This window comes from Poecile atricapillus, chromosome 2, assembly GCF_030490865.1.
Source record: "Poecile atricapillus isolate bPoeAtr1 chromosome 2, bPoeAtr1.hap1, whole genome shotgun sequence".
Classification (NCBI taxonomy): Eukaryota; Metazoa; Chordata; class Aves; order Passeriformes; family Paridae; genus Poecile; species Poecile atricapillus.
In genome coordinates, this window is record NC_081250.1 from 68,352,000 (window position 1) to 68,363,590 (window position 11,591).

The following is an 11,591-nucleotide window of genomic DNA, read 5'->3' on the forward strand; positions in this document are numbered from 1 at the left end:
ATAGTTTCTGAGGTCTACTTCCTTCCTGTTATGTTTTCGGTGGCGTTGTAAATGACATGTTTTACTCCTGTCAACACCAAAGGCATAGCTGTTTGGGTTTTTTTTCAAACGTTTTTTGTGTCAGTGTTGGTTTTTCTGATTTTAATACAGCCACAGTTGCAACTGTTTCTTGAAAGGGTTTTGTGACAGAGAAGCACCTATATACCAAATTTGGTTCTGCTGAGCAGTTTTGCCTACTGATGTAAACTGTATTAGCCTTAGAGGGGTTGTAGGTTAACCAGAAACAAGGAGATACATTTTAAGCTGAAGTACAGTGTAACTGGGTTTGTGGAAAAAACGCAGGATTCACGTGAAAACCCCTGTGGCCTTTAGCTGGGCATATGCATGGTGTTTACATCAGCGTTTGTCAGCAGCGTGGAGGTGGGGAAACACCACCCTCAGCACAGGGCTTTCAGGAAAAAGTAAAGCATTTTCTCTTGCACGCTCTCAGATCACTGTCAGTGTACCCTTGTAAAGAGGCAAGGGGGAGGAAGGGGAAGAGAGGAAGAGAAAGAGTACTCACCGAAAAGGCCAAGCAGATTGAAACAATCATATCTCCTTTCCCAGGCAGAACTGTGTGTCAAATTTAGATGAAATTGGATGGAAAGATATTAAAGATTGCCAGGGTGGTTTTTATCTGAACTCTGATCTGGCTGGTAGTCGGCTAAGTGTTACTGATCTTTGATTTAATGCTTATGAATTTGGTTGGCTCTGAAGGGATGTCAACAGGTCCCTGTGACTCAGAATAGTTGCAAGGGAGCTGGTGTGCAGGCATTCAAGCACTTAACTTTCAAGAATGTAGCCAAGTAAGCACACCCTTGCTGCATCCCAGAGCAGTGGTCACATCCACTGTGACCCACAACCAGCTCCACTGCTGGGCTTCAGGAACCAGCTGGCCCAATGCCTGTAGAATGCTCCATGCCCTGACCATGCTGAAATGACAGTGAAGGAGAAGCTGGCTTAGGCATCTCAGAATAAGACTCTTGGAAGGATAGATGTTAAATAACTTATGAACATGCTGATTGGATGGGTTGTCACTGTCCTTTTGGCAGCTGGCAAGAGGAAAAGGCTCAAGTGGAAACTGAAAAACCTGCGCTCAAGTGGAAACTGAAAAACAGGACAGATGCCTTGGTTCTGCATTTGGACTTGTTTTTCTGCTTGGCTCTAGCAGAGGCTGACTGGACAGCTGATGTCTGAGTGGTTCTGCAGAGGGTGACGTTCCACAAAAAGGCAATTTTCAAGAGTGCAAAGAGCCCAATCCAGGTTTTCATCTCTTAGATAGGAGTAGCGTCATACTCTGGTAAACAATGGCAATGAAACACAGGATATCATTTTGCAAATGCATTTTTATTGTTTCTGCACAGCACGGCTGCCTCTCATGTCTCTGCAGGCAGCTGGCAGCCTCCTGCCACTCCAGCTTACAGTGCTGCCAGCTGAGACCAGACCTGGTGTGCTGGGCACTTCTCTCAGATCAGTCTTCCAGGCTTCAGCTATCATTTCCTGCTCCCTACAAAAGACATGTCATGAATTATGCAAAAATTTCTGTCTTTTAAGCTAAGAGAATAGACAGATCTAGGTGACTTTTCACAAACCACAGCTAATGCACGCCCTCCATATTCCTGGGAAGTGTTTTCATCTTTGACCCTTGGGCTTTCTGTTATGATTCTTGGTCTAGGAATGTCTGAAATCCAAAAACTTACGGATTCTGGTTGTCCTGTCTGCTTACCCCAGCTTTTAATCCTTTTCCTAGCCAGGCAGAAATGGTGTCTGTATAGTATCAATGAAACCACCTCCCAGAGGGAGTTCTGTGAATGTCCATGTGAACCTGCTGAGGTTAGAGCACACACATCTTACCTGAAACATGCTCTCCAAACTCTCTCAGCTATGTCAGTGCAAATGCAGTGTGTACATCACTGTGTGCATGAAGCACACATTTCATCCCATCCTCACCATATTGTTCGTCTTGCTCCTTCTCACTTCTTCCATGAAGAGCAGATGTTTAAATCTGGATCAGGCAGATAGAGAGCCCTGATTTCCTCAGGTCTGCAAGATTCAGATTCTTTCTCTGACCTGGGAATGGCCAGTGCAGCACAGGCAGTGGTCAGATGCTTTCAGATTCAAGCACTTCTGCTGTTTGTCTCCAAAACGCATTAGCCTGTCATTGTCCGTGGATAAGTCCTACTCATATATCATGGTCTACTTATCTCATACAGTCTTATGCCTTCTCTTCCTGGTTGAATATGCCTTGGCAAATGGTCATCAAGAAATTTCCTTTTTTTCCTGGTGGTTGCCGACATTTAGTAATCTGCATTGCTAGGTTATGGGTCTAGCTAACCCTTTTGACTCTCTCTTGGGGTCCTCTATCAGTTTTCCTCTACACTGGCAGCAAGATCTAAAGGCAGACAGTGCCTCTTAGATGTGCATGCCAAGCAGGACTAACTTTTGAAGGTTAGTCTCTAGACAGCACCACGATTCCTGTAACTGTGAGTAGGATGTTCTTGTGTCTTCCCAGTTGTGATTCTGACGCTCAAACCCATGAACTGATCAGCAGAATATAATCATGGCAATCATTTATGCTAGGCTTTCCCGCAGGAAGCTGGTGTGCGGCTTCTCTCCACCCGAGGCACCACATTCAAATTGCAGTCTCTCAAGGTGATTGAATCAATGGTTTCTCACGCTCCTGCCAGAGCCATTCATAACTGTCTCAGAAAAGCAAAGGCTGAGCATTTCTAGTTTCTAGCACAGAGCATATAGCCTCCAATAAAATCGCTTTTACAACTAGAGATCCTACTTGTTTCCTTTCAAACTTCTAGGTTCCATGATTTTATATCCTCAGATACCAAAGTTATGGATCAGGCCTTGATACATCTTCAATAGCTCATTTTCATTTCCTTTTTTCACACATGATCAAGAGGTTTAGCCCTCTTCATGACTGTCCCCTCCCACAGAAAAAAAACCCATGCAAGGATTAGTGAGAGAGAGACTTCAAAAACAGGGTGAGTGACCTCATCTACTGCAGAGACATCAGTCTCCAAGAAATAGGAAAGGTCAGAGTTGTTTAGAACAATGGGGTTTTCACAACTCAGCTAAAAAACCCAGACTGTGTCTGAAGAGTTCTTGGTGTCCTCAGCCTTTATCTCATCTTTTCCCAAACTGGTTGGTGACCCTCCATCCAGAGAATTGGCTGCTCTGTGGCTTTTAACATAGATTACCATCCTACCAGCTTAACACGTACTTTCCAAAGGAAAGTGATGAAATAAATGACAGATGTTTGCATGGGAATATTTGCCCTTTACAACCAAGCACCCTCTTTTCTTCTTGAGCTTTTTCCACCCCCACTGTAACTGAACCCTGGAAGTTTTAATTGCACCATCTTAAAAATTTTACAATTTGAACTAATCAGCTGTCTTGGTTGCTGAGCTGTGTGCGGCTGTCTGTGTGCGACAGGGCCCTCTTGGCGGTGGTGGCAGGAAGCCGGAGGAGCTGGAGGAGCTGTCTTGCCCTGGTGCCGCGGGCCGGGGCCGGGGTTTGCCTGGTGTCGCTGGGCGTGGATGCAGGTCACCCGTACCCGCAGACAGCGCCAGCCTGTAGGATGACTCTGAAGTCTCACTTTCCTTTAAAACCATCGCTCTACAAATAAAATGGCTTACCTACACCCCCCCCCCCCCCCCCCCCACACAGTTACAGGCACTGTTTAAATATAGCAAACATCGATGTCTATCTGCAAATTACAAGGAAATGAATAAATCGAGGCGACATAAACCGCAAGAAGGAAGTTTGAAATCGGCCCGGGGCTGTGATAGGCTGGGTCTGCCGAGGGACCCGGCCGAGGCTGCAGCATCCACGGCAGTGGTGACCGGCCCGTCCCGGCTCCCCGGCACGCACAGCCCCGGGCTGCGGCTCTCCCGGGAGCTGCCCCACCTGGAGGGGGCTGGACCTGTGCCCTGGGGACACCTGCGCCCCCACAAAAGCCAGAGGCACCCCGGGCAGCCGGTTCCCGCCGCAGGGAGGGGACGGTGCGGCGTTTTCTGGAAATGAATGAGTTCATTTCTGGGAGGCAGTGCTGGGGGGTGCTCCAGCGCGCCGGGGAGCGCAGGGAGGGTGAACGCAGGAAGCTGAAGCATGACTTCAGTGCTGCTTACCATCCTGCTGCCTGCTAGCTGCAGATATCTGGCAAAGTTATTTGGCCCGGCTTCATTTTTTTTTTTTTTTTTTTTTTAAATGCGAGGGTTGATTGCTTTTTCTGATTGCAAAATTTATCTCAAAGCCAGAATCATTAAGTAAAACATTAAGGTATTGCATACAGAGAGTGTGTGTGTATGTGTATGCAGCTAGCAAGCCATCCTCACCCCTCTCTAATAATCTTTTACACAAATGTAAAATGGGTTTATTCCCATGTGAGGGAGGTGCTAATGACACCCTAAAAATTTTATGAAAATATTGGGCTGGGGAGAGGAAAAAAGATCAAATACAAACCAGCATCTGCTGCAGGCTCTCAGCACATATTAGGTACTTAATTTTTTAGACTCCACCGGGGAGGAGTGTCCATTGATGCCTTGTGCCTTATTAATCCCCAGGGACTGCACTGTAGGACATGGTCCTTTAATTCTGCTGCTCCAGAGCTCTGTCCTACCTGCAAGGTCTTGTGGAAAACAAAGCACATACCACATGGGCCCAATAATCCCATTTCTCCTCTTTCCACATGCCAGGTGTTGAAGGATGAAGGTTGTAGCTCTTGGCACCAACAACCCTTTCCCCTGGCCACCAGCTTGAGAGGTAGGCTGACTGCAGGGGAAGGTGAATGGTCATTTGCAGCCTTTCCTTCCAGCCCCTCTGGCACACCCCTGTGGATGGGATAGTACTGAAATTAGTCTAGCAGGATGCAAGGATTACCAGCACTGCTCTCTTACCATTCCAGCCAAGCTGTCTTTCCCAGAAAAACTCTGCATCTTTGGAGGGAGGAGGCAGAGGACAGTGGCTGCAGGTATGAACTGAGTGAATGCAAGGAGCAAAGTGTGGAGAAGGACAATGGGTTGAGGACAGGTCACTTGCAGGTGTAGCTGGGGCTCATTAGGGCCATTTAGTGCTTTCTGCCTTTTGCAAGGGTCTGAAGTAGAGAAGTGGGTTTTGGCCAGGAGGAGAAGTCAGCTAGTTCTCAGAAATAAGGCAGCACGTGCAGACATGGGGAGCAGGAAAGGCATAAAAAAATGTAAAAATAAAAATCAGTGAAAAAGACAGTCATTCCCCCTCAAAAAAAAAACCCAAAAACCAAACCCCCCCCGCCCAAAAAAAAAAAAAAAAACCAAAAAAAGCAAAAAGCTAAATTGGCTGGAAAAAGAAGTGGACAGGATATGAGCTCCTGCTTGTGGCTGCACAGGGTCAGTTTTATGAGTGGTGGGGCCTTGGCCATGAGGGAAAGTGACAGAGGGGCTGCTGAGTGTGGGTGTAAGTGGAGGGCAAGGGGGAGTTTGAGGAATACAGCAGTAGTGAGCTGTGGTTGGAATAGGGGAGGAAGTTTGAGGAAGAGCTTGGAGGGAGAGAAGGAGCAGAAGGCAGGGCAGCAAGAGAGATGCTGCTGCTACAGGTGCTCTGGCAAGCAGGAGGAAAGGAGGCCAGGAAAGAAGAAGAGGATGGAGGATGATGATGGTCAGAAGTAAGGATCTGATTGTGTTTAGGGGAGTCATTGTTAGGTGTGTGGCTAGGTCCAGAGGAGCTGGAGGAGAGGGTTATTGAAAGGCCTTGCCAAGAGGCTTCCATCCACACTTGGAGAATGGGGTAAAAGTAGCTCATGGGCTGGGATAGAGTGAGCCAGCTTGAACCCACTGCTATGGAGATAAAATCAGGAGACTCAGAGCGGTTGGAGAGGACCTGAAGGATCTTTGTGCAGAGGGACAAAGGGAGGCTGAAAAAAGCAGCAAAGCCACAGCCAGTGATACAGCCAAGGTCACAGCAAGGCCAGGTGGAGAGACAAGAAGATGATGCTGAGGACGAGACAAAGGTGGCCATTGAGAAGGAACTGAGAACCCAGAGATCAGATAAGGAGCAGAGCATAGCCTGAAGAACGTTTTTAAGAGGAGTGAAAGTTAGCAAGTGGTCCTCATGTGGTGAAACCTTAGTGAAAGTGGGATGTTGAATATTTCCTCAGTTCCTCCACAAAGTCCAGTGAAGCTTCCTTGGCTACAGGTAAGTATCTCCCCACAGACACCCACGTGCTCCTGCTCCTGCCCAGCCATCTCCAGCTCCATGTTTGGAAGTAGAAAGTGAAGAGTATTACTTCTGGAACAAAGACAGCAGTTCCTGTGCAGTCCACCAGGGAATCTCATCAAGACTGCCAAGGGTTTAATGGGCCAAGAAGGATGATTTTAAATAGTGAAAAGTTCAATTAATCATAGATTTTATTGCCAAGGATGCAAAAGTTCCAGCTGCCATTGCTAGTTAATGCTCCTTTTCTGGACAGCCCAGCTCCTTGGACTGCCAATGCCATGACCTTGCTCCCAGCAAGAAGGTATTGCTGTGAGCTGCACAGGTGCAAGGAAGTGCTGTGTTCCCAGAATGCGTGGGATTGCTCTGGACCACACAGTCCAGCAGAGGACTTCCCTTTCCATGAGCATGCAGCCAGGCCTTGCACATCAATTGTCTCCATCTCCCCACTGAGCCCCTTGCAGTCCTTCTGTGGGCTGGGCTGGGGGAGCCACCGCTCCTCTCCCCCATCCCAGGGGCGGAGGGCAGAGGCTAAATGCACCAGGCAAAGGTCACCTACCCGATACTTGAGAAGGATTCATGGGACAAGGTCTTTTTCCTGGCAAGAAGGAAGGTTAATCTGCCCCCAGAGTGTGCGGAGAAACACCTGGTGAGGTTTGTTAAGGGACAGATAAAAGTCTGAGGTAGATTCAGAGTAAACCCATGGTTAAAGGCTACCCAAAGCCATCCCTCCAAACCAAAAATAGTCCTGTGCTTATTTGTGAGAAATCATTCAGATTTGCTTTTAAATGCACTGGAAGCAGGTGAGTTTTAAGATAACTGCATAAAGCAAATATGTCGTTTATCACTTCTTAGGCTGATGATTAAAGCAAAGGTTTTATTTTCTCTCCAAGAAATATTGTGAACTGAGTGCAATTGTGTTAATGACAGCAGTAACAACAACAGAATTAAGTATTATTTTAGCGGAAACTGAGGTGTTGGTGAAAAAATCTAAGAAGCTGGAGCAGGACGGGACTGGGGTAGAGGCTCAAAATCCTGATTCCACTAACTTTGTGGGCTGAGATGTTGCCCCTGAAAGAAAAGTCCATGTTTTAAAAAACCAGAGGTGACTTCAGTTATTTGGGAGTGGGTCTGTGGTGTTACCTAACTACTGAGGAGATCCCATGAGCCTCACAGCCTGTGTTTTGATGGCCAGTTTGGAACTGAAGCAACTGATGTGGTGGAAATAATTATCTCACCGTCTGATTTAGTCACTCCAGCAAGGTGTTTGCAGAACTTAGCGCTTTGTATAGGATAACAAAAAAGCAATGGGCTGGCTAATTCAATTAAAAGCAAATAACTATAGTCTAGGCACTGACAGCATGTGGGAGGAAGTGGTGTTGTTTCCACTGTGACTGGCAGCGAGCGACTAGCAAAAACAAGGTGGTTTGAGGAAGGCTTGCGTGTTAATGGCATTTCCCTGTTCTGTTTGTCGAGCAAAGGTGGGAATATAGAGTCAGAATTTACTTGAATTGGTTCCTTTACAAGAATAGAGGGGGGGGCCTCCATGGGAGTGTTGCCGAGTCGCTGTGGCACATAGGCAGCCCTCACTGCAAAGTGCCCCTGAGTGCGAGGGGCAGGTACTCGAGGTGTGGATGTCACAGAGCAAAAGACACCAGAGCTGTGCACAGGGCAGGTAGGAGATGGTGGTCTGGATGCCAGGAGTGCTGAGCTGCTTTTGCTCTCTCTCTCTGTGGCAGCCAGGCTCCCACTGCCTGCTGTCAGCTGGAGTACCTAGAAAAAGTCTGGCGTGGCGTGGCTGATTCACTTCGTACTTGTGGCAGTCGCGGGCCCACACTGCAGCCACGGGCTCAGCACTCTGGCTGTGGTGTTGGATCAGGGCTTTTCCAGAAGTGAATCAGACTCTGCCTGATGGCTGTATCAGGCATGATAACCCAGAAGTGTCTAACAGCACCTTCCTCTGTCTCTGCCCGTCTGTGTTCATCTTTTCATCATTACAAAGATAAAAAGCCACCTGTACTGGCTCTATCCTACAGGATAGCCTGTAGGAAGTTTATTCTTTTCTAACCACCTCAGATGACTGCCTGAGGAGAAAATATTTCTGTATCAAAACTTACTTAAAAAGAAAATTGCCCATAAATAACTAATTCCAGCCTTTCAACAGCTTAATTTTTCAGTCAGTGTCTTGAGAGAGAGCCAGAACTGAGGTGCAGCACAGAGAGGGACAATTTCTGGGCTCCCAAGAATGTGATGCCTCTCACACTGGAGCAGTGTTGTGTTCCTGCTCACAGCTCTTACTCTGATTTGAAATCTGTCAGTCCTGGCTGATACCAAACTTCTCATACTAAGTCAGGCCCAGCCTTCCAATAGGTCTTTTTTCTCCTCAAATGCAGAACAGCAAAAATAAAATAAGTGTGTAGATTCTCCCCCTCCCACACCAGCTAATATATTTTGTCAATGGAAACTCAGAGGATATGCTCCGGACTTAGCTCTGTCATTTCAAAGATGTACAGAACAGCATAAATCTGGGAAAACTGAGACTTGAACTGGCATTACCTCTGGCCGATCCTGATGTTCCCATGCTGGCTTTGGTGAGTTTTTTGTCTGCATCTCATCTTGGTTGAATTTAGACTACCAGCTCTCTGGAACAGTGCGTGGGCATTTCTGTATCTCTAAGCACCGAGATGAGCTGGTGGTTCCAGCTGGGAGCTCTGTGTGGTGCCACTCTACAAAGTCTGGGAGAAGGTGGTAGAGAGAATATAACAAATGCAGCCAAGAAGTAGCATTGCTACAGCACATCTTACAACACACAAAGCACCGGCACACACTTGCTGGCATCCTGTAGAGCACAATCATCCTGGCCATGCTGAGTGCCTTGGAAGACAGAGCCTGCAAGTGTGTCCTGCAACATCCTTTACCACCAGCCACAGGAGCATCCCCAGGAAAACTGCGAGAAGAGAGGCAGAGGGTCTCCTGTGCAATCAGAGATGCCTTAATACCACTAAATGAGTGCCCAAATCTCCCTGGGATAATAAAACCCCTTATGACAGCATAACCCAAGAATGTGCCCAAAGGAAAGCTAACAGGAGCGTGTCCATGTGGTGCACATGTCCACACCTCACAGCTCCAGCCATTCCAGGGCTTTGCAGCCCCGTGTTCTCAAACCATGTCCACAGATGAGGGTATTGGATGTTTCAGCTGTCTGATTTGGTTTTCATTTCCATCTGCCCCTGAGAAGGGCAGCTCCTGCTGCTCAGTAATGGGGATTGCATGAGCTGGGCACTGCTGGTAGGCACCAGGATGCTTCACCTGCAGGTAAAACCCTTATTACTGTTGGAAGCCTGCTGGAAGAGAGAACAGCTACCTGACCACATTTACTTAGACCAAAGGGTAGTTCCTTCTCTTCTGCGGTTGGCATCAGGAACTTCACACCAGTGATTTTTTTAAAAAAAAGTGTTGTATTTTTCTCTTACCCATTTTGAATGGGGCTGTCTCCTGCTCTTCCTTCCTCACTGCTTGTTTATTCTCACTTCTGCCTCCCTGTAATTCACAAGCACTAGCTGGGAATGGAGGCAAGGTGGTTCACTGGTGTTCATCCTTTTTGGCAACAGCTACATTGTCCCTGCCTGTGCTGGTTTGGCTTCGACAGACAGCCAAAACAAACTCCTTGGTGTTTGTGTGGCCCTGCCCCATGTTAGACCCCTCTCCAGCCCCATGGCATGTAGAAAGCCCTTGGCCGGGGTGATGGGAAAATCTCTGGCTCTGCAGCCTGGACAATGCTCACAGCAGCAGCACCTCGGGAATTGAGCTGCATCCCAAGTGGAAGTGTTTGTGTCTTTTCCTTCTTGTTTGCTTTTTTTCCCTTTCCCACTGCTGCCACAGGTCTGTCTGCTTTGCCTCTGCCTGTCAATAAGTTGGGGCTACAGGACAATAAGAATTCTGTTTTGCAGAAGAAACACTTTCGTGACATTTGGAATTTGGGCTTTTTTTTGTTGTCTAATTTTTTTTTTTTTCTTTTTAATTCAGCTAGGGATGGGGGGGAAAAACAAGATTTCATTAAGATTTTTCTTGGGGAAAAAGGAGAGGAGAGAGAAGAGGAGAGGTTTGGAGAGAAAGGGAAGGGAAGGGAAGGGAAGGGAAGGGAAGGGAAGGGAAGGGAAGGGAAGGGAAGGGAAGGGAAGGGAAGGGAAGGGAAGGGAAGGGAAGGGAAGGGAAGGGAAGGGAAGGGAAGGGAAGGGAAGGGAAGGGAAGGGAAGGGAAGGGAAGGGAAGGGAAGGGAAGGGAAGGGAAGGGAAGGGAAGGGAAGGGAAGGGAAGGGAAGGGAAGGGAAGGGAAGGGAAGGGAAGGGAAGGGAAGGGAAGGGAAGGGAAGGGAAGGGAAGGGAAGGGAAGGGAAGGGAAGGGAAGGGAAGGGAAGGGAAGGGAAGGGAAGGGAAGGGAAGGGAAGGGAAGGGAAGGAAAGGAAAGGAAAGGAAAGGAAAGGAAAGGAAAGGAAAGGAAAGGAAAGGAAAGGAAAGGAAAGGAAAGGAAAGGAAAGGAAAGGAAAGGAAAGGAAAGGAAAGGAAAGGAAAGGAAAGGAAAGGAAAGGAAAGGAAGAGATCAAAGGGAAGCCATTCAAAAGTATTTGACACCAGTAAGAAAGTTTGAAATCAGGATGGGAGGCCTGGCCCAGTCCAGTCTCCCCAGTCACCTGCCTGTTCTGGTGATGACACCTGTGCCATGCACAGGTGCAGGTGACTCTGCAGGAATACTGAGATGTCCAGACACTGCTGTCACTGGAGGCAGCAGCCAGGAATGAGCAAAGGAGTCTTGAACTTGGGGGAGAAGAGGCTCACTGGTGGGGAGGACACCTCTTCACCCCTGCCAAAATCAGTGACTTCAAGGCTCAGCCCTCAGCCTACTGGGAGTACTCCTGGCTCTCCAGAGCTGTGCTCCATAGGTGCTCAGAGAAAGCCCAGGAGGGGGGAGTCGGGGTTGGTCCTGTGTGATGCAGCTGGAGTTTGGTTTTGGGTGCTTGGGCAGTGAGGCAGGGCCTGGAGGGAAAGCTGTGCCTCTCAAGCTGGGGCCCCACTGCAGGAGCTCATGGCAGCACAGCAGGGCTGAGTCGCTCAGGGGCTGTGTGTGCAAAGCTCAGCTTCTAAAAACAGGACACTTACTCAGAAGCGCAGTTGAGTACTTGCCTCTAGCCCAGCTCTTTTATATATAGTCCCCTTTTCTCCTGATTTTACTTCAGCAGTCGCTGTATGAATTGCAGCTCTGAAGTGTTTGTATGGAGGTGCATGGACAGCAGAGTGCTGCTGGCCAAGCTGGAGCTGCTCTTTTGCTCCTGGATGTGGGGTTCCCTCTGCAAGG